The sequence below is a fragment of the Pelobates fuscus genome, chromosome 5 (assembly GCF_036172605.1).
Source record: "Pelobates fuscus isolate aPelFus1 chromosome 5, aPelFus1.pri, whole genome shotgun sequence".
Lineage (NCBI taxonomy): Eukaryota > Metazoa > Chordata > Amphibia > Anura > Pelobatidae > Pelobates > Pelobates fuscus.
Window position 1 is genome coordinate 3,720,714 of NC_086321.1, and position 23,568 is coordinate 3,744,281.

Consider the following 23,568-nt stretch of genomic DNA (forward strand, 5'->3'; position numbering starts at 1 on the left):
CTGATTCTCAGAGAGGAGGATACTGCTGGGTCAAACTGACACAGTAGACCCAGACCTATCTCTATGTCTTTATGTCTCTATGGGCTTTGCATTGGTTAGTTTTTTATATATTTAAAATTATTCTAAACTTTAAGAAAAACAATAATCACATCTCTGTGTACACCTGGATATTACTAGAGCAAAATAGGGGGTTTCTGTCGTTCATCTTTAACCCCTTAAGGACACAGGACATGTGTGACATGTCATGATTCCCTTTTATTCCAGAAGTTTGGTCCTTAAGGGGTTAAAAATGTGTGTGCACCTTTTTGTAGTGAGTTCCATTTTCTTATGTATTATATACCTGTACATATACCCGTATTCCAAAATTTGTAATCCTAAATATTAATACTGAATGTGAGAAATATCTCACTATTTCTGCACTTTGACTTGCTCAGTCTACGGCAGTCACTCTCCCTCCCAGGTGGCATCAGCCCCAGCCACCCTCTTGCACTCAAAAGGTAAGAAACAGGGTGGCTGACAAAATGAGCTGCATGTGTGGGTCTGTGTGTCATTATGTATGACTGTGTGTCTGTCAGTATGTATGTGTGTCAGTATGTATGTCTGTGTGTCTGTCAGTATGTATGTGTGTCAGTATGTATGTCTGTGTGTCTGTCAGTATGTATGTGTGTCAGTATGTATGTCTGTGTGTCTGTCAGTATGTATGTGTGTCAGTATGTATGTCTGTGTGTCTGTCAGTATGTATGTGTGTCAGTATGTATGACTGTGTGTCTGTTAGTATGTATGTCTGTATGTGGGTTTAGGTATGTGTGTCAGTATGTATGTCTGTGTGTCTGTCAGTATGTATGTCTGTGTGTCTGTCAGTATGTATGTGTGTCAGTATGTATGTCTGTGTGTCTGTCAGTATGTATGTCTGTGTGTCTGTCAGTATGTATGTCTGTGTGTCTGTCAGTATGTATGTCTGTGTGTCTGTCAGTATGTATGTGTGTCAGTATGTATGTCTGTGTGTCTGTCAGTATGTATGTGTGTCAGTATGTATGTCTGTATGTGGGTTTAGGTATGTGTGTCAGTATGTATGTCTGTGTGTCTGTCAGTATGTATGTCTGTGTGTCTGTTAGTATGTATGTCTGTGTGTCTGGCAGTATGTATGTGTGTCAGTATGTATGTCTGTATGTGGGTTTAGGTATGTGTGTCAGTATGTATGTCTGTGTGTCTGTTAGTATGTATGTCTGTGTGTCTGTTAGTATGTATGTGTGTCAGTATGTATGTCTGTATGTGGGTTTAGGTATGTGTGTCAGTATGTATGTCTGTGTGTCTGTTAGTATGTATGTCTGTGTGTCTGTCAGTATGTATGTGTGTCAGTATGTATGTCTGTATGTGGGTTTCAGTATGTGTGTCAGTATGTATGTCTGTGTGTCTGTTAGTATGTATGTCTGTATGTGGGTTTAGGTATGTGTGTCAGTATGTATGTCTGTGTGTCTGTTAGTATGTATGTCTGTGTGTCTGTCAGTATGTATGTGTGTCAGTATGTATGTCTGTATGTGGGTTTCAGTATGTGTGTCAGTATGTATGTCTGTGTGTCTGTTAGTATGTATGTCTGTGTGTCTGTCAGTATGTATGTCTGTGTGTCTGTCAGTATGTATGTGTGTCAGTATGTATGTGTGTCAGTATGCATGTATGTCATTATGTATGACTGTGTGTCTGTCAGTATGTATGTGTGTCAGTATGTGTGTCTGTCAGTATGTATGTGTGTCAGTATGTGTGTCTGTGAGTCAGTATGTGTGTGTGTCAGTATGTGTATGTGTCAGTATGTATGTCTGTGTGTCTGTCAGTATGTATGTGTGTCAATATGTGTGTGTGTGAGTCAGTATGTATGTCTGTATGTGGGTTTCAGCATGTGTGTATGTCAGTATGTGTGTCTGTGAGTCAGTATATGTATGTGTCAGTATGGCTGTCAGTATGTATGTATGTGTGTGTGTCAGTCTGTGTGCCAATATGTATGTGTTAGTATGTATGTGTGTCAGAAATGTATGTGTGTCCTTTTGTATCAGTGTGTGTCTGTGTTGTGCCTGTGTGTGTATGCTGTGTCTGTGTGTATGTGTGGCTGTATCTGTGTGTGTAACTGTGTCATTGTGTGTGTTAGTGTGTGTAACTGTGTCAGTGTGTGTCTCAGTGTATTTGCATGTGTGTTAGTTTGTGTGTCTGTGTATAAGTGTGTGGAAGTGTATACACCACACACAAACGCACGCATGCATTCAAACACCAACATTCCCACACATACTCCATACAATAGCATGCTTACAATCAAACACAGATTGTGTGTGTATATACCATACCATATACACACACTGCATCCACTCCCACACAATTAGAAAAAAACTGTCAAAGTTTAAAAAGAAATGCGGGGAGACGGGAAAGTCGGGAGGCTTTATATTTGAAGAAAGGCCTGGGGTGGAGTGCGAGCTCTTTCTCCAGCGCACTCCAGGTTAATGGGCAAATTCCTGAGGTGAATGTGCAGATTCTCAGAATCTCAATGTGAATGTGCAGATTCTCAGATCTCAAGGTGAATGTGCAGATTCTCCGATCTCAAGGTGAATGTGCAGATTCTCAGAATCTCAAGGTGAATGTGCAGATTCTCAAATCTCAAAGTGAATGTGCAGATTCTCAGAGTGAACATGCAGGTTCTCAGATGTCACGGAGAATGGGCAGATTCTAAAGATTGTGAAGGAGACAGATCGGGGCAGAGCCAGCACAAGTCAAACACAGCCCTGGCCCAATTAGCATCTTGTTATAGAGATACATTGATCCAATGTATAAGGCGAGTTTAGTGTCTGCATGCAGAGGGTGGAGATACTGTCAGTCACACTGCGCGGCACTGCCCCAGGAAGCACCTCTAGTAGCCACCTGAGGAGTGGTCAGTGGAGGTATCCTTAGGTTGTAATCAGGGCTGTCTTTAACGCGGGGCAAACAGGGCAGCTGCCCTGGGCCCAGTTACTCCTGAAGGGCCAAAGGCAGCTGGCCAGGGGCCCTGCTGCCTCAACAATGTATTTCTCCCCCAAAGGCCCGCACACCAAGCAGGCCCACCGGGTCGGCGTTTGTAAACAGGGGCCCAAGAAAATGCTTTTCCCAGGGTCCTATTAATAATATAGACTGCCCTGGCTGTAATGTAAACACTGCATTTTCTCTGAAAAAAAAACAGTGTTTACTGCAAAAAGCTATAGTAGTGAGGGGTTAAGGGGAGATGATTTGAGGGGATATAGCAGTGAGGGGTTAGGGGGAGATAATTTGAGGGGATATAGCAGTGAGGAGTTAGGGGGAGATGATTTGAGGGGATATAGCAGTGAGGGGTTAGGGGGAGATGATTTGAGGGGATATAGCAGTGAGGGGTTAGGGGAGATGATTTGAGGGGATATAGCAGTGAGGAGTTAGGGGGAGATGATTTGAGGGGATATAGCAGTGAGGGGTTAGGTGGAGATGATTTGAGGGGATATAGCAGTGAGGGGTTAGGGGGAGATGATTTGAGGGGATATAGCAGTGAGGGGTTAGGGGGAGATGATTTGAGGGGATATAGCAGTGAGGGGTTAGGGGGAGATGATTTGAGGGGGTATAGCAGTGAGGGGTTAGGGGGAGATTATTTGAGGGGGTATAGCAGTGAGGGGTTAGGGGGAGATGATTTGAGGGGATATAGCAGTGAGGGGTTAGGGGGAGATGATTTGAGGGGGTATAGCAGTGAGGGGTTAGGGGGAGATGATTTGAGGGGATATAGCAGTGAGGGGTTAGGGGGAGATGATTTGAGGGGATATAGCAGTGAGGAGTTAGGGGGAGATGATTTGAGGGGATATAGCAGTGAGGGGTTAGGTGGAGATGATTTGAGGGGATATAGCAGTGAGGGGTTAGGGGGAGATGATTTGAGGGGATATAGCAGTGAGGGGTTAGGGGGAGATGATTTGAGGGGATATAGCAGTGAGGGGTTAGGGGGAGATGATTTGAGGGGGTATAGCAGTGAGGGGTTAGGGGGAGATTATTTGAGGGGGTATAGCAGTGAGGGGTTAGGGGGAGATGATTTGAGGGGATATAGCAGTGAGGGGTTAGGGGGAGATGATTTGAGGGGGTATAGCAGTGAGGGGTTAGGGGGAGATGATTTGAGGGGATATAGCAGTGAGGGGTTAGGGGGAGATGATTTGAGGGGGTATAGCAGTGAGGGGTTAGGGGGAGATTATTTGAGGGGGTATAGCAGTGAGGGGTTAGGGGGAGATGATTTGAGGGGATATAGCAGTGAGGGGTTAGGGGGAGATGATTTGAGAGGATATAGCAGTGAAGGGTTAGTGGGAGATGATTTGAGGGGGTATAGTAGTGAGGGGTTAGTGGGAGATGATTTGAGGGGGTATAGTAGTGAGGGGTTAGTGGGAGATGATTTGAGGGGATATAGCAGTGAGGAGTTAGGGGGAGATGATTTGAGGGGATATAGCAGTGAGGGGTTAGGGGGAGATGATTTGAGGGGATATAGCAGTGAGGAGTTAGGGGGAGATGATTTGAGGGGATATAGCAGTGAGGGGTTAGGTGGAGATGATTTGAGGGGATATAGCAGTGAGGGGTTAGGGGGAGATGATTTGAGGGGATATAGCAGTGAGGGGTTAGGGGGAGATGATTTGAGGGGATATAGCAGTGAGGGGTTAGGGGGAGATGATTTGAGGGGGTATAGCAGTGAGGGGTTAGGGGGAGATTATTTGAGGGGGTATAGCAGTGAGGGGTTAGGGGGAGATGATTTGAGGGGATATAGCAGTGAGGGGTTAGGGGGAGATGATTTGAGGGGGTATAGCAGTGAGGGGTTAGGGGGAGATGATTTGAGGGGATATAGCAGTGAGGGGTTAGGGGGAGATGATTTGAGGGGATATAGCAGTGAGGAGTTAGGGGGAGATGATTTGAGGGGATATAGCAGTGAGGGGTTAGGTGGAGATGATTTGAGGGGATATAGCAGTGAGGGGTTAGGGGGAGATGATTTGAGGGGATATAGCAGTGAGGGGTTAGGGGGAGATGATTTGAGGGGATATAGCAGTGAGGGGTTAGGGGGAGATGATTTGAGGGGGTATAGCAGTGAGGGGTTAGGGGGAGATTATTTGAGGGGGTATAGCAGTGAGGGGTTAGGGGGAGATGATTTGAGGGGATATAGCAGTGAGGGGTTAGGGGGAGATGATTTGAGGGGGTATAGCAGTGAGGGGTTAGGGGGAGATGATTTGAGGGGATATAGCAGTGAGGGGTTAGGGGGAGATGATTTGAGGGGGTATAGCAGTGAGGGGTTAGGGGGAGATTATTTGAGGGGGTATAGCAGTGAGGGGTTAGGGGGAGATGATTTGAGGGGATATAGCAGTGAGGGGTTAGGGGGAGATGATTTGAGAGGATATAGCAGTGAAGGGTTAGTGGGAGATGATTTGAGGGGGTATAGTAGTGAGGGGTTAGTGGGAGATGATTTGAGGGGGTATAGTAGTGAGGGGTTAGTGGGAGATGATTTGAGGGGATATAGCAGTGAGGAGTTAGGGGGAGATGATTTGAGGGGATATAGCAGTGAGGGGTTAGGGGGAGATGATTTGAGGGGATATAGCAGTGAGGGGTTAGGGGGAGATGATTTGAGGGGGTATAGCAGTGAGGGGTTAGGGGGAGATTATTTGAGGGGGTATAGCAGTGAGGGGTTAGGGGGAGATTATTTGAGGGGGTATAGCAGTGAGGGGTTAGGGGAGATGATTTAAGGGGATATAGCAGTGAGGGGTTAGGGGGAGATGATTTGAGGGGATATAGCAGTGAGGGGTTGTCAGGATCGGGACAGGGATCCAACACGCAGAGTACAGAGAGTGGAAAGGTACGTATACCGGGCCTTAGAATGGCCGGACTAACGTACCGAGAGTAAAGAATAGTCAGAGACAAGCCGAGGTCGAGGGAACGAGAAGACAGATAAGCGAGAGACAAGCCGGGTCAAGGGATAACAGAGAGACAGGGTAGTACAACGAGCCGAGTCAAAACCAAAAGAGCAAACTAGAATACCAGAGCACTGAGTGACTAGACAAGCTAGAACCACGACAGGGCAATGAGCTGAAGTAAGGAGTAAGCTTAAATACCCTGGCTCTGGATGGAAATCACGCCTCCGACAAGTACCGATTGGATATCGGACACTTGAGTGACAGATAGCTCGTGATAGCGTCATGACGTCACGTATTGAGCGTCCTGCTAGAAAAGGACGTGGATTCCTCGCGGCCGGTGTTTAAGTGACTGGATGAACCGCGAGGAACGGAGGAAACAGCTCGCCTGGACGGATACACCACCAAGTCTCTACCTCCCTTAGAGGTAGAGGCCTCAGGTACCCTGACAGGGGTTAGGGGAGATGATTTGAGGGGATATAGCAGTGAGGTTAGGGGGAGATGATTTGAGGGGATATAGCGGTGAGGGGATATGATTTGAGGGGATATAGCAGTGAGGGGTTAGTGGGAGATGATTTGAGGGGATATAGCAGTGAGGGGTTAGGGGGAGATGATTTGAGGGGATATAGCAGTGAGGGGTTAGGGGAGATGATTTGAGGGGATATAGCAGTGAGGGGTTAGGGGAGATGATTTGAGGGGATATAGCAGTGAGGGGTTAGGGGATATGATTTGATGGGATATAGCAGTGAGGGGTCAGGGGGAGATGATTTGAGGGATATAGCAGTGAGGGGTTAAGGGGAGATGATATGAGGGGTGTAGCAGTGAGGGGTTAGGGGGAGATGATTTGATGAGGGTATAGCAGTGAGGGGTCAGGGGGAGATGATTTGAGGGGGTATAGCAGTGAGGGGTTAAGTGGAGATGATTTGAAGGGATATAGCAGTGAGGGGTTAGGGGGAGATGATTTGAAGGGATATAGCAGTGAGGGGTCAGGGGGAGATGATTTGAGGGGATATAGCAGTGAGGGGTTAAAGGGAGATGATATGAGGGAGTGTAGCAGTGAGGGGTTAGGGGGAGATGATTTGAGGGGATATAGCAGTGAGGGGTTAAGGGGAGACGATTTGAGGGGATATAGAAGTGAGGGGTTATGGGGAGACGATTTGAGGGGATATAGCAGTGAGGGGTTAGGGGGAGATGATGTGAGGGGATATAGCAGTGAGGGGTTAGGGGGAGATGATTTGAGGGGATATAGCAGTGAGGGGTTAATGGAAATTGTTTGAGGGGATATAGCAGTGAGGGGTTAAGGGGAGATGATTTGAGGGGGTATAGCAGTGAGGGGTCAGGGGGAGATGATTTGAGAGGATATAGCAGTGAGGGGTTAGGGGGAGATGATTTGAGGGGATATAGCAGTGAGGGGTTAGTGGAAATTATTTGAGGGGATATAGCAGTGAGGGGTTAGGGGGAGATGATTTGAGGGGATATAGCAGTGAGGGGTTAGGGGGAGATGATTTGAGGGGATATAGCAGTGAGGGGTTAGGGGGAGATGATTTGAGGGGATATATCAGTGAGAGGTTAGGGGGAGATGATTTGAGGGGATATAGCAGTGAGGGGTTAGGGGAGATGATTTGAGGGGATATAGCAGTGAGGGGTTAGGGGGAGATGATTTGAGGGGATATAGCAGTGAGGGGTTAGGGGGAGATGATTTGATGGGTTATAGCAGTGAGGGGTTACGGGGAGACGATTTGAGGGGATATAGCAGTGAGGGGTTAGGGGGAGATGATGTGAGGGGATATAGCAGTGAGGGGTTAGGGGGAGATGATTTGAGGGGATATAGCAGTGAGGGGTTAGTGGAAATTATTTGAGGTGATATAGCAGTGAGGGGTTAGGGGGAGATGATTTGAGGGGATATATCAGTGAGAGGTTAGGGGGAGATGATTTGAGTGGATATAGCAGTGAGGGGTTAGGGGAGATGATTTGAGGGGATATAGCAGTGAGGGGTTAGGGGGAGATGATTTGAGGGGATATAGCAGTGAGGAGTTAGGGGGAGATGATTTGAGGGGATATAGCAGTGAGGGGTTAGGGGGAGATGATTTGAGGGGATATAGCAGTGAGGGGTTAGGGGGAGATGATTTGAGGGGATATAGCAGTGAGGAGTTAGGGGGAGATGATTTGAGGGGATATAGCAGTGAGGGGTTAAGGGGAGATGATTTGAGGGGATATAGCAGTGAGGGGTTAGGGGGAGATAATTTGAGGGGATATAGCAGTGAGGAGTTAGGGGGAGATGATTTGAGGGGATATAGCAGTGAGGGGTTAGGGGGAGATGATTTGAGGGGATATAGCAGTGAGGAGTTAGGGGGAGATGATTTGAGGGGATATAGCAGTGAGGGGTTAGGGGGAGATGATTTGAGGGGATATAGCAGTGAGGGGCTAGGGGGAGATGATTTGAGGGGATATAGCAGTGAGGAGTTAGGGGGAGATGATTTGAGGGGATATAGCAGTGAGGGGTTAGGGGGAGATGATTTGAGGGGATATAGCAGTGAGGGGTTAGGGGGAGATGATTTGAGGGGATATAGCAGTGAGGAGTTAGGGGGAGATGATTTGAGGGGATATAGCAGTGAGGGGTTAAGGGGAGATGATTTGAGGGGATATAGCAGTGAGGGGTTAGGGGGAGATAATTTGAGGGGATATAGCAGTGAGGAGTTAGGGGGAGATGATTTGAGGGGATATAGCAGTGAGGGGTTAGGGGGAGATGATTTGAGGGGATATAGCAGTGAGGAGTTAGGGGGAGATGATTTGAGGGGATATAGCAGTGAGGGGTTAGGGGGAGATGATTTGAGGGGATATAGCAGTGAGGGGTTAGGGGGAGATGATTTGAGGGGATATAGCAGTGAGGGGTTAGGGGGAGATGATTTGAGGGGATATAGCAGTGAGGGGTTAGGGGGAGATGATTTGAGGGGGTATAGCAGTGAGGGGTTAGGGGGAGATTATTTGAGGGGGTATAGCAGTGAGGGGTTAGGGGGAGATGATTTGAGGGGATATAGCAGTGAGGGGTTAAGGGGAGATGATTTGAGGGGATATAGCAGTGAGGGGTTAGGGGGAGATGATTTGAGGGGGTATAGCAGTGAGGGGTTAGGGGGAGATTATTTGAGGGGGTATAGCAGTGAGGGGTTAGGGGGAGATGATTTGAGGGGATATAGCAGTGAGGGGTTAGGGGGAGATGATTTGAGGGGGTATAGCAGTGAGGGGTTAGGGGGAGATGATTTGAGGGGATATAGCAGTGAGGGGTTAGGGGGAGATGATTTGAGGGGGTATAGCAGTGAGGGGTTAGGGGGAGATTATTTGAGGGGGTATAGCAGTGAGGGGTTAGGGGGAGATGATTTGAGGGGATATAGCAGTGAGGGGTTAGGGGGAGATGATTTGAGAGGATATAGCAGTGAAGGGTTAGTGGGAGATGATTTGAGGGGGTATAGTAGTGAGGGGTTAGTGGGAGATGATTTGAGGGGGTATAGTAGTGAGGGGTTAGTGGGAGATGATTTGAGGGGATATAGCAGTGAGGAGTTAGGGGGAGATGATTTGAGGGGATATAGCAGTGAGGGGTTAGGGGGAGATGATTTGAGGGGATATAGCAGTGAGGGGTTAGGGGGAGATGATTTGAGGGGGTATAGCAGTGAGGGGTTAGGGGGAGATTATTTGAGGGGGTATAGCAGTGAGGGGTTAGGGGGAGATTATTTGAGGGGGTATAGCAGTGAGGGGTTAGGGGAGATTATTTAAGGGGATATAGCAGTGAGGGGTTAGGGGGAGATGATTTGAGGGGATATAGCAGTGAGGGGTTAGGGGAGATGATTTGAGGGGATATAGCAGTGAGGTTAGGGGGAGATGATTTGAGGGGATATAGCAGTGAGGTTAGGGGGAGATGATTTGAGGGGATATAGCGGTGAGGGGATATGATTTGAGGGGATATAGCAGTGAGGGGTTAGGGGGAGATGATTTGAGGGGATATAGCAGTGAGGGGTTAGGGGAGATGATTTGAGGGGATATAGCAGTGAGGGGTTAGGGGAGATGATTTGAGGGGATATAGCAGTGAGGGGTTAGGGGATATGATTTGATGGGATATAGCAGTGAGGGGTCAGGGGGAGATGATTTGAGGGATATAGCAGTGAGGGGTTAAGGGGAGATGATATGAGGGGTGTAGCAGTGAGGGGTTAGGGGGAGATGATTTGATGAGGGTATAGCAGTGAGGGGTCAGGGGGAGATGATTTGAGGGGGTATAGCAGTGAGGGGTTAAGGGGAGATGATTTGAAGGGATATAGCAGTGAGGGGTTAGTGGGAGATGATTTGAAGGGATATAGCAGTGAGGGGTCAGGGGGAGATGATTTGAGGGGATATAGCAGTGAGGGGTTAAAGGGAGATGATATGAGGGAGTGTAGCAGTGAGGGGTTAGGGGGAGATGATTTGAGGGGATATAGCAGTGAGGGGTTAAGGGGAGACGATTTGAGGGGATATAGAAGTGAGGGGTTATGGGGAGACGATTTGAGGGGATATAGCAGTGAGGGGTTAGGGGGAGATGATGTGAGGGGATATAGCAGTGAGGGGTTAGGGGGAGATGATTTGAGGGGATATAGCAGTGAGGGGTTAATGGAAATTGTTTGAGGGGATATAGCAGTGAGGGGTTAAGGGGAGATGATTTGAGGGGGTATAGCAGTGAGGGGTCAGGGGGAGATGATTTGAGGGGATATAGCAGTGAGGGGTTAGGGGGAGATGATTTGAGGGGATATAGCAGTGAGGGGTTAGTGGAAATTATTTGAGGGGATATAGCAGTGAGGGGTTAGGGGGAGATGATTTGAGGGGATATAGCAGTGAGGGGTTAGGGGGAGATGATTTGAGGGGATATAGCAGTGAGGGGTTAGGGGGAGATGATTTGAGGGGATATATCAGTGAGAGGTTAGGGGGAGATGATTTGAGGGGATATAGCAGTGAGGGGTTAGGGGGAGATGATTTGATGGGTTATAGCAGTGAGGGGTTACGGGGAGACGATTTGAGGGGATATAGCAGTGAGGGGTTAGGGGGAGATGATGTGAGGGGATATAGCAGTGAGGGGTTAGGGGGAGATGATTTGAGGGGATATAGCAGTGAGGGGTTAGTGGAAATTATTTGAGGTGATATAGCAGTGAGGGGTTAGGGGGAGATGATTTGAGGGGATATATCAGTGAGAGGTTAGGGGGAGATGATTTGAGTGGATATAGCAGTGAGGGGTTAGGGGAGATGATTTGAGGGGATATAGCAGTGAGGGGTTAGGGGGAGATGATTTGATGGGTTATAGCAGTGAGGGGTTAGGGGGAGATGATTTGAGGGGATATAGCGGTGAGGGGAAATGATTTGAGGGGATATAGCAGTGAGGGGTTAGTGGGAGATGATTTGAGGGGGCATAGCAGTGAGGGGTTAGGGGGAGATGATTTGAGGGGATATAGCAGTGAGGGGTTAGGGGGAGATGATTTGAGGGGATATAGCAGTGAGGGGTTAGTGGGAGATGATTTGAGGGGATATAGCAGTGAGGGGTTAGGGGAGATGATTTGAGGGGATATAGCAGTGATTGGTTAGGGGAGATGATTTGAGGGGATATAGCAGTGAGGGGTTAGGGGAGATGATTTGAGGGGATATAGCAGTGAGGGGTTAGGGGAGATTATTTGAGGGGGTATAGCAGTGAGGGGTTAGGGGGAGATTATTTGAGGGGGTATAGCAGTGAGGGGTTAGGGGAGATGATTTGAGGGGAAATAGCAGTGAGGGGTTAGGGGGAGATGATTTGAGGGGATATAGCAGTGAGGGGTTAGGGGGAGATGATTTGAGGGGATATAGCAGTGAGGGGTTAGGGGAGATGATTTGAGGGGATATAGCAGTGAGGTTAGGGGGAGATGATTTGAGGGGATATAGCAGTGAGGGGTTAGGGGAGATGATTTGAGGGGATATAGCAGTGAGGGGTTAGGGGGAGATGATTTGAGGGGATATAGCAGTGAGGGGTTAGGGGAGATGATTTGAGGGGATATAGCAGTGAGGGGTTAGGGGAGATTATTTGAGGGGGTATAGCAGTGAGGGGTTAGGGGGAGATTATTTGAGGGGGTATAGCAGTGAGGGGTTAGGGGATATGATTTGATGGGATATAGCAGTGAGGGGTCAGGGGGAGATGATTTGAGGGATATAGCAGTGAGGGGTTAAGGGGAGATGATATGAGGGGTGTAGCAGTGAGGGGTTAGGGGGAGATGATTTGATGAGGGTATAGCAGTGAGGGGTTAGGGGGAGATGATTTGAGGGGATATAGCGGTGAGGGGAAATGATTTGAGGGGATATAGCAGTGAGGGGTTAGTGGGAGATGATTTGAGGGGGCATAGCAGTGAGGGGTTAGGGGGAGATGATTTGAGGGGATATAGCAGTGAGGGGTTAAGGGGAGATGATTTGAAGGGATATAGCAGTGAGGGGTTAGTGGGAGATGATTTGAAGGGATATAGCAGTGAGGGGTCAGGGGGAGATGATTTGAGGGGATATAGCAGTGAGGGGTTAAAGGGAGATGATATGAGGGAGTGTAGCAGTGAGGGGTTAGGGGGAGATGATTTGAGGGGATATAGCAGTGAGGGGTTAAGGGGAGACGATTTGAGGGGATATAGAAGTGAGGGGTTATGGGGAGACGATTTGAGGGGATATAGCAGTGAGGGGTTAGGGGGAGATGATGTGAGGGGATATAGCAGTGAGGGGTTAGGGGGAGATGATTTGAGGGGATATAGCAGTGAGGGGTTAATGGAAATTGTTTGAGGGGATATAGCAGTGAGGGGTTAAGGGGAGATGATTTGAGGGGGTATAGCAGTGAGGGGTCAGGGGGAGATGATTTGAGGGGATATAGCAGTGAGGGGTTAGGGGGAGATGATTTGAGGGGATATAGCAGTGAGGGGTTAGTGGGAGATGATTTGAGGGGATATAGCAGTGAGGGGTTAGGGGGAGATGATTTGAGGGGATATAGCAGTGAGGGGTTAGGGGGACATGATTTGAGGGGATATAGCAGTGAGTGGTTAGGGGGGATGATTTGAGGGGATATAGCAGTGAGGGGTTAGGGGTAGATGATTTGATGGGTTATAGCAGTGAGGGGTTAGGGGAGATGATTTGAGGGGATATAGCAGTGAGGGGTTAGGGGTAGATGATTTGAGGGGATATAGCAGTGAGGGGTTAGGGGTAGATGATTTGAGGGGATATAGCAGTGAGGGGTTAGGGGGAGATGATTTGAGGGATATAGCAGTGAGGGGTTAAGGGGAGATGATATGAGGGGTGTAGCAGTGAGGGGTTAGGGGGAGATGATTTGATGAGGGTATAGCAGTGAGGGGTCAGGGGGAGATGATTTGAGGGGGTATAGCAGTGAGGGGTTAAGGGGAGATGATTTGAAGGGATATAGCAGTGAGGGGTTAGTGGGAGATGATTTGAAGGGATATAGCAGTGAGGGGTCAGGGGGAGATGATTTGAGGGGATATAGCAGTGAGGGGTTAAAGGGAGATGATATGAGGGAGTGTAGCAGTGAGGGGTTAGGGGGAGATGATTTGAGGGGATATAGCAGTGAGGGGTTAAGGGGAGACGATTTGAGGGGATATAGAAGTGAGGGGTTATGGGGAGACGATTTGAGGGGATATAGCAGTGAGGGGTTAGGGGGAGATGATGTGAGGGGATATAGCAGTGAGGGGTTAGGGGGAGATGATTTGAGGGGATATAGCAGTGAGGGGTTAATGGAAATTGTTTGAGGGGATATAGCAGTGAGGGGTTAAGGGGAGATGATTTGAGGGGGTATAGCAGTGAGGGGTCAGGGGGAGATGATTTGAGGGGATATAGCAGTGAGGGGTTAGGGGGAGATGATTTGAGGGGATATAGCAGTGAGGGGTTAGTGGAAATTATTTGAGGGGATATAGCAGTGAGGGGTTAGGGGGAGATGATTTGAGGGGATATAGCAGTGAGGGGTTAGGGGGAGATGATTTGAGGGGATATAGCAGTGAGGGGTTAGGGGGAGATGATTTGAGGGGATATATCAGTGAGAGGTTAGGGGGAGATGATTTGAGGGGATATAGCAGTGAGGGGTTAGGGGGAGATGATTTGATGGGTTATAGCAGTGAGGGGTTACGGGGAGACGATTTGAGGGGATATAGCAGTGAGGGGTTAGGGGGAGATGATGTGAGGGGATATAGCAGTGAGGGGTTAGGGGGAGATGATTTGAGGGGATATAGCAGTGAGGGGTTAGTGGAAATTATTTGAGGTGATATAGCAGTGAGGGGTTAGGGGGAGATGATTTGAGGGGATATATCAGTGAGAGGTTAGGGGGAGATGATTTGAGTGGATATAGCAGTGAGGGGTTAGGGGAGATGATTTGAGGGGATATAGCAGTGAGGGGTTAGGGGGAGATGATTTGATGGGTTATAGCAGTGAGGGGTTAGGGGGAGATGATTTGAGGGGATATAGCGGTGAGGGGAAATGATTTGAGGGGATATAGCAGTGAGGGGTTAGTGGGAGATGATTTGAGGGGGCATAGCAGTGAGGGGTTAGGGGGAGATGATTTGAGGGGATATAGCAGTGAGGGGTTAGGGGGAGATGATTTGAGGGGATATAGCAGTGAGGGGTTAGTGGGAGATGATTTGAGGGGATATAGCAGTGAGGGGTTAGGGGAGATGATTTGAGGGGATATAGCAGTGATTGGTTAGGGGAGATGATTTGAGGGGATATAGCAGTGAGGGGTTAGGGGAGATGATTTGAGGGGATATAGCAGTGAGGGGTTAGGGGAGATTATTTGAGGGGGTATAGCAGTGAGGGGTTAGGGGGAGATTATTTGAGGGGGTATAGCAGTGAGGGGTTAGGGGAGATGATTTGAGGGGAAATAGCAGTGAGGGGTTAGGGGGAGATGATTTGAGGGGATATAGCAGTGAGGGGTTAGGGGGAGATGATTTGAGGGGATATAGCAGTGAGGGGTTAGGGGAGATGATTTGAGGGGATATAGCAGTGAGGTTAGGGGGAGATGATTTGAGGGGATATAGCAGTGAGGGGTTAGGGGAGATGATTTGAGGGGATATAGCAGTGAGGGGTTAGGGGGAGATGATTTGAGGGGATATAGCAGTGAGGGGTTAGGGGAGATGATTTGAGGGGATATAGCAGTGAGGGGTTAGGGGAGATTATTTGAGGGGGTATAGCAGTGAGGGGTTAGGGGGAGATTATTTGAGGGGGTATAGCAGTGAGGGGTTAGGGGAGATGATTTGAGGGGATATAGCAGTGAGGGGTTAGGGGGAGATGATTTGAGGGGATATAGCAGTGAGGGGTTAGGGGGAGATGATTTGAGGGGATATAGCAGTGAGGGGTTAGGGGAGATGATTTGAGGGGATATAGCAGTGAGGTTAGGGGGAGATGATTTGAGGGGATATAGCAGTGAGGGGATATGATTTGAGGGGATATAGCAGTGAGGGGTTAGTGGGATATGATTTGAGGGGATATAGCAGTGAGGGGTTAGGGGGAGATGATTTGAGGGGATATAGCAGTGAGGGGTTAGGGGAGATGATTTGAGGGGATATAGCAGTGAGGGGTTAGGAGAGATGATTTGAGGGGATATAGCAGTGAGGGGTTAGGGGATATGATTTGATGGGATATAGCAGTGAGGGGTCAGGGGGAGATGATTTGAGGGATATAGCAGTGAGGGGTTAAGGGGAGATGATATGAGGGGTGTAGCAGTGAGGGGTTAGGGGGAGATGATTTGAGGGGGTATAGCAGTGAGGGGTCAGGGGGAGATGATTTGAGGGGGTATAGCAGTGAGGGGTTAAGGGGAGATGATTTGAAGGGATATAGCAGTGAGGGGTTAGTGGGAGATGATTTGAGGGGGCATAGCAGTGAGGGGTTAGGGGGAGATGATTTGAAGGGATATAGCAGTGAGGGGTCAGGGGGAGATGATTTGAGGGGATATAGCAGTGAGGGGTTAGGGGAGATGATTTGAGGGGATATAGCAGTGAGGTTAGGGGGAGATGATTTGAGGGGATATAGCAGTGAGGGGATATGATTTGAGGGGATATAGCAGTGAGGGGTTATGGGAGATGATTTGAGGGGATATAGCAGTGAGGGGTTAGGGGGAGATGATTTGAGGGGATATAGCAGTGAGGGGTTAGGGGAGATGATTTGAGGGGATATAGCAGTGAGGGGTTAGGGGAGATGATTTGAGGGGATATAGCAGTGAGGGGTTAGGGGATATGATTTGATGGGATATAGCAGTGAGGGGTTAAGGGGAGATGATATGAGGGGTGTAGCAGTGAGGGGTTAGGGGGAGATGATTTGAGGGGGTATAGCAGTGAGGGGTCAGGGGGAGATGATTTGAGGGGGTATAGCAGTGAGGGGTTAAGGGGAGATGATTTGAAGGGATATAGCAGTGAGGGGTTAGTGGGAGATGATTTGAGGGGGCATAGCAGTGAGGGGTTAGGGGGAGATGATTTGAAGGGATATAGCAGTGAGGGGTTAGGGGGAGATGATTTGAAGGGATATAGCAGTGAGGGGTTAGGGGGAGATGATTTGAGGGGATATAGCAGTGAGGGGTTAAGGGGAGACGATTTGAGGGGATATAGCAGTGAGGGGTTATGGGGAGACGATTTGAGGGGTTATGGGGAGACGATTTGAGGGGATATAGCAGTGAGGGGTTAGGGGGAGATGATGTGAGGGGATATAGCCGTGAGGGGTTAGGGGGAGATGATTTGAGGGGATATAGCAGTGAGGGGTTAATGGAAATTATTTGAGGGGATATAGCAGTGAGGGGTTAAGGGGAGATGATTTGAGGGGGTATAGCAGTGAGGGGTCAGGAGGAGATGATTTGAGGGGATATAGCAGTGAGGGGTTACGGGGAGACGATTTGAGGGGATATAGCAGTGAGGGGTTAGGGGGAGATGATGTGAGGGGATATAGCAGTGAGGGGTTAGGGGGAGATGATTTGAGGGGATATAGCAGTGAGGGGTTAGTGGAAATTATTTGAGGGGATATAGCAGTGAGGGGTTAGGGGGAGATGATTTGAGGGGATATATCAGTGAGAGGTTAGGGGGAGATGATTTGAGGGGATATAGCAGTGAGGGGTTAGGGGAGATGATTTGAGGGGATATAGCAGTGAGGGGTTAGGGGGAGATGATTTGATGGGTTATAGCAGTGAGGGGTTGGGGGAGATGATTTGAGGGGATATAGCGGTGAGGGGAAATGATTTGAGGGGATATAGCAGTGAGGGGTTAGTGGGAGATGATTTGAGGGGGCATAGCAGTGAGGGGTTAGGGGAAGATGATTTGAGGGGATATGGCAGTGAGGGGTTAGGGGAGATGATTTGAGGGGATATAGCAGTGAGGGGTTAGTGGGAGATGATTTGAGGGGATATAGCAGTGAGGGGTTAGTGGGAGATGATTTGAGGGGATATAGCAGTGAGGGGTTAGGGGAGATGATTTGAGGGGATATAGCAGTGAGGGGTTAGGGGAGATGATTTGAGGGGATATAGCAGTGAGGGGTTAGGGGGAGATGATTTGAGGGGATATAGCAGTGAGGGGTTAGGGGAGATGATTTGAGGGGATATAGCAGTGAGGGGTTAGTGGGAGATGATTTGAGGGGATATAGCAGTGAGGGGTTAGGGGAGATGATTTGAGGGGATATAGCAGTGAGGGGTTAGGGGAGATGATTTGAGGGGATATAGCAGTGAGGTTTTGTGGGGAGATGATTTGAGGGGATATAGTGGTGAGGGGAGATGATTTGAGGGGATATAGCAGTGAGGGGTTAGGGAGAGATGATTTGAGGGGATATAGCAGTGAGGTTTTGTGGGGAGATGATTTGAGGGGATATAGTGGTGAGGGGAGATGATTTGAGGGGATATAGCAGTGAGGGGTTAGGGGGAGATGATTTGAGGGGATATAGCAGTGAGGTTTTGTGGGGAGATGATTTGAGGGGATATAGTGGTGAGGGGAGATGATATGAGGGGGTATAGCAGTGAGGGGTTAGGGGGAGATGATTTGAGGGGATATAGCAGTGAGGTTTTGTGGGGAGATGATTTGAGGGGATATAGTGGTGAGGGGAGATGATTTGAGGGGATATAGCAGTGAGGGGTTAGTGGGAGATGATTTGAGGGGATATAGCAGTGAGGGGTTAGGGGGAGATGATGTGAGGGGTTATAGCAGTGAGGGGTTCGGGGAGATGATTTGAGGGGATATAGCAGTGAGGGGTTAGGGGGAGATGATGTGAGGGGATATAGCAGTGAGCGGTTAGGGGGACATGATTTGAGGGGATATAGCAGTGAGTGGTTAGGGGGGATGATTTGAGGGGATATAGCAGTGAGGGGTTAGGGGTAGATGATTTGATGGGTTATAGCAGTGAGGGGTTAGGGGAGATGATTTGAGGGGATATAGCAGTGAGGGGTTAGGGGTAGATGATTTGAGGGGATATAGCAGTGAGGGGTTAGGGGTAGATGATTTGAGGGGATATAGCAGTGAGGGGTTAGGGGGAGATGATTTGAGGGGATATAGCAGTGAAGGGTTAGGGGGAGATGATTTGAGGGGATATAGCAGTGAGGGGTTAGGGGGAGATGATGTAAGGGGATATAGCAGTGAGCGGTTAGGGGGACATGATTTGAGGGGATATAGCAGTGAGTGGTTAGGGGGGATGATTTGAGGGGATATAGCAGTGAGGGTTTAGGGGTAGATGATTTAATGGATTATAGCAGTGAGGGGTTAGGGGAGATGATTTGAGGGGATATAGCAGTGAGGGGTTAGTGGGAGATGATTTGAGGGGATATAGCAGTGAGGGGTTAGGGGGAGATGATGTGAGGGGATATAGCAGTGAGGGGTTAGGGGGAGATGATTTGAGGGGATATAGCAGTGAGGGGTTAGGGGGAGATGATTTGAGGGGATATAGCAGTGAGGGGTTAGGGGGAGATGATTTGAGGGGATATAGGAGTGAGGGGTTAGGGGGAGATGATTTGAGGGGATATAGCAGTGAGGGGTTAGGGGAGATGATTTGAGGGGATATAGCAGTGAGGGGTTAGGGGAGATGATTTGAGGGGATATAGCAGTGAGGGGTTAGTGGGAGATGATTTGAGGGGTTATAGCAGTGAGGGGTTAGGGGAGAATATTTGAGGGGATATAGCAGTGAGGGGTTAGGGGGAGATGATTTGAGGGGATATAGCAGTGAGGGGTTAGGGGGAGATGATTTGAGGGGATATAGCAGTGAGGGGTTAGGGGAGATGATTTGAGGGGATATAGCAGTGAGGGGTTAGGGGAGATGATTTGAGGGGATATAGCAGTGAGGGGTTAGTGGGAGATGATTTGAGGGGATATAGCAGTGAGGGGTTAGTGGGAGATGATTTGAGGGGATATAGCAGTGAGGGGTTAGTGGGAGATGATTTGAGGGGATATAGCAGTGAGGGGTTAGGGGGAGATGATTTGAGGGGATATAGCAGTGAGGGGTTAGGGGAGATGATTTGAGGGGATATAGCAGTGAGGGGTTAGGGGGGGATGATTTGAGGGGATATAGCAGTGAGGGGTTAGGGGGAGATGATTTGAGGGGACATAGCAGTGAGGGGTTAGGGGTAGATGATTTGAGGGGATATAGCAGTGAGGGGTTAGGGGGAGATGATTTGAGGGGATATAGCAGTGAGGGGTTAGTGGGAGATGATTTGAGGGGATATAGCAGTGAGGGGTTAGGGGGAGATGATGTGAGGGGTTATAGCAGTGAGGGGTTAGGGGGAGATGATTTGAGGGGATATAGCAGTGAGGGGTTAGGGGAGATGATTTGAGGGGATATAGCAGTGAGGGGTTAGGGGAGATGATTTGAGGGGATATAGCAGTGAGGGGTTAGTGGGAGATGATTTGAGGGGATATAGCAGTGAGGGGTTAGTGGGAGATGATTTGAGGGGATATAGCAGTGAGGGGTTAGTGGGATATGATTTGAGGGGATATAGCAGTGAGGGGTTAGGGGGAGATGATTTGAGGGGATATAGCAGTGAGGGGTTAGGGGAGATGATTTGAGGGGATATAGCAGTGAGGGGTTAGGGGGAGATGATTTGAGGGGATATAGCAGTGAGGGGTTAGGGGGAGATGATTTGAGGGGATATAGCAGTGAGGGGTTAGGGGGAGATGATTTGAGGGGATATAGCAGTGAGGGGTTAGGGGGAGATGATGTGAGGGGTTATAGCAGTGAGGGGTTAGGGGAAGATGATGTGAGGGGTTATAGCAGTGAGGGGTTAGGGGAGAATATTTGAGGGGATATAGCAGTGAGGGGTTAGGGGGAGATGATTTGAGGGGATATAGCAGTGAGGGGTTAGGGGGAGATGATTTGAGGGGATATAGCAGTGAGGGGTTAGTGGGAGATGATTTGAGGGGATATAGCAGTGAGGGGTTAGGGGAGATGATTTGAGGGGATATAGCAGTGAGGGGTTAGGGGAGATGATTTGAGGGGATATAGCAGTGAGGGGTTAGTGGGAGATGATTTGAGGGGATATAGCAGTGAGGGGTTAGTGGGAGATGATTTGAGGGGATATAGCAGTGAGGGGTTAGGGGGAGATGATTTGAGGGGATATAGCAGTGAGGGGTTAGGGGAGATGATTTGAGGGGATATAGCAGTGAGGGGTTAGGGGGAGATGATTTGAGGGGATATAGCAGTGAGGGGTTAGGGGGAGATGATTTGAGGGGACATAGCAGTGAGGGGTTAGGGGGAGATGATTTGAGGGGATATAGCAGTGAGGGGTTAGGGGGAGATGATTTGAGGGGATATAGCAGTGAGGGGTTAGTGGGAGATGATTTGAGGGGATATAGCAGTGAGGGGTTAGGGGGAGATGATGTGAGGGGTTATAGCAGTGAGGGGTTAGGGGAAGATGATGTGAGGGGTTATAGCAGTGAGGGGTTAGGGGAGAATATTTGAGGGGATATAGCAGTGAGGGGTTAGGGGGAGATGATGTGAGGGGATATAGAAGTGAGCAGTTAGGGTGAGATGATTTGAGGGGATATAGCAGTGAGGGGTTAGGGGAAGATGATTTGAGGGGATATAGCAGTGAGGGGTTACGGGAGATGATTTGAGGGGATATAGCAGTGAGGGGTTAGGGGGAGATGATTTGAGGGGATATAGCAGTGAGGGGTTAGGGGGAGATGATTTGAGGGGATATAGCAGTGAGGGGTTAGGCGGAGATGATTTGAGGGGATATAGCAGTGAGGGGTTAGTGGGAGATGATTTGAGGGGATATAGCAGTGAGGGGTTAGGGGGAGATGATGTGAGGTGTTATAGCAGTGAGGGGTTAGGGGGAGATGATGTGAGGGGATATAGAAGTGAGCAGTTAGGGTGAGATGATTTGAGGGGATATAGCAGTGAGGGGTTAGGGGGAGATGATTTGAGGCGATATAGCAGTGAGGGTTTAGGGGGAGATGATGTGAGGGGTTATAGCAGTGAGGGGTTAGGGGAAGATGATGTGAGGGGTTATATCAGTGAGGGGTTAGGGGAGATGATTTGAGGGGATATAGCAGTGAGGGGTTAGGGGGAGATGATGTGAGGGGATATAGAAGTGAGCAGTTAGGGTGAGATGATTTGAGGGGATATAGCAGTGAGGGGTTAGGGGGAGATGATTTGAGGGGATATAGCAGTGAGGGGTTAGGGGGAGATGATTTGAGGGGATATAGCATTGAGGGGTTAGGGGGAGATGATGTGAGGGGATATAGAAGTGAGCAGTTAGGGTGAGATGATTTGAGGGGATATAGCAGTGAGGGGTTAGGGGAGATGATTTGAGGGGATATAGCAGTGAGGGGTTAGGGGGAGATGATGTGAGGGGATATAGCATTGAGGGGTTAGGGGGAGATGATGTGAGGGGATATAGAAGTGAGCAGTTAGGGTGAGATGATTTGAGGGGATATAGCAGTGAGGGGTTACGGGAGATGATTTGAGGGGATATAGCAGTGAGGGGTTAGTGGGAGATGATTTGAGGGGATATAGCAGTGAGGGGGATACAGGGGAAATTTGAGGTCACCTTGTAAAGTCGGAGTGATATGCTGTCCGAGGAGGAAGAGGAGAATGAGGCGCATTGTCAGTCTATCTCTTGAGGAAATGATTTCAGTATTAGAGAGTGAAATAATCAGTTTACCGGGAACGTGTGAACATACAGAAATGCGCTTGTTTATGCAAAGTATGTGGACCTCGGAGCCTGCCTCTTCCAAATCAGGAAAAATAAACAGGTAAACAAACAACAATCAGAACATGGCAGAGCGGGCGACACAATGCCAGCATTCAGACTGCTATTGTACTTACTAATGACAAACCCACAGAAATTTGCTTATTCTTCGTCGTTCCGTGCTGTGGGATGTCAGTGATTTGCCTAGGTGAATCTGACGTAAAATAGTGGGTTTGCATATTTATCGAACAACAACTTTTAGAAAGATTTTCTCAAAATGAATTCACCCGCACTGCCCATTAACAGCTCAATCAGCCAGCAGTGCCCACATAAAGGGATTGCCCAAATATAATACAAAAATTAAAGGGACACTATAGTCACCAAAAATTTTAGCTTAATTAAGCAATTATGGTGTATGTATCATACCAAGTTTAGTCTCACTGCTTAATTAACAGTCATTTAGGAGTTAAATCTCTTTTGCTTCTGTTTATGCAGCCCTAGCCACACCTCCCCTGGCTGTGACTGACACAGCCTGCATGACAACAAAATGGCTTTATTTTCAATCAGATGTTACTTACTGTAAAAAAAAAATGTATCTCCTGTTCTGTAAATTGAACTTGCCTACAGGGGGCTCCTGCAAGTCTAGCATGCTATTAACAGAGCAGAGAGATACAGAATTACAGAATTTGCAATAAAGCAAGTATTAACATTAGATGTGTCATGTCTTAATTACCGGTATTACATTGTCTCTTCTGGGTTGACGGAGCTTAGCCACACCCCCTTCTCTGACGCGGTCTCCCCACGCTACATAATGAGACCGCGCCAGATTCAAGACGCTGGATTATTGAAAAGCGTTACCGCAAGATCAAAACGGGCTAGCAAGATTCCTCTAAACCATTTCTTTGTGCACCGAACCCGGACTGGAAAACTATCGACCCTCCTTCTCCTCTCCTCGACCACGGCTAGTAACTGGACCTTCCTCATCCTGCTTACAACTTCCCTCCCCGGAGGAGAACTTAGGGAAACCTGATCTTTCACCATTGAAAGCTAAGTCATATTTTGAATCCGTAATAAGAGATTACCTGCTCTCAAGCCTGCTAATCGTTCCTGCTGCAGCCTGCTCTCAAGTCTGCTAAATCATTCCTGCTGCAGCCTGCTCTCAAGCCTGCTTACCTCGAACTCCAAAACTAATCATTCCTGCTGCAACTTAAATTCTTACTTTACTCCGTTTCCATGAACTTGCAAACTCCAATGTGCTATACTGCATGCATACCAGAAGCTGCTTACTCCGTTTAAACAAACAGCTAAGTAATTAAAGATACAGTACCTGTGTTATACGTAATTAAAGATACAGTACCTGTGTTATACTCTAGTATCCTAGTCATCAATCCAAGTCCTAAGAGATCTGCAGTTGTTTTCCATCTAATGAACTTAGGAGCACGTTCACCCGGTGAGTCCTCAAAAGAAGACCCACCAGGTTCTGAGCCGCCCACCGACCAGCTCTAA

General features: G+C 48.5%; 1 protein-coding gene across 1 annotated transcript in view; it reads right to left on the minus strand.

The window, feature by feature from the left end:
- The window catches only part of LOC134610517 (IgGFc-binding protein-like), a 23,783-nt gene extending 1,811 nt beyond the window's left edge, over window positions 1–21,972 (minus strand). Inside the window, exon 1 of the mRNA XM_063453484.1 lies at window positions 21,922–21,972. The gene's annotated coding sequence lies outside the window, so the exon portion shown is untranslated. The remainder of the gene's footprint in view (window positions 1–21,921) is intronic.
- Between the last annotated feature and the right edge of the window lie 1,596 nt (window positions 21,973–23,568).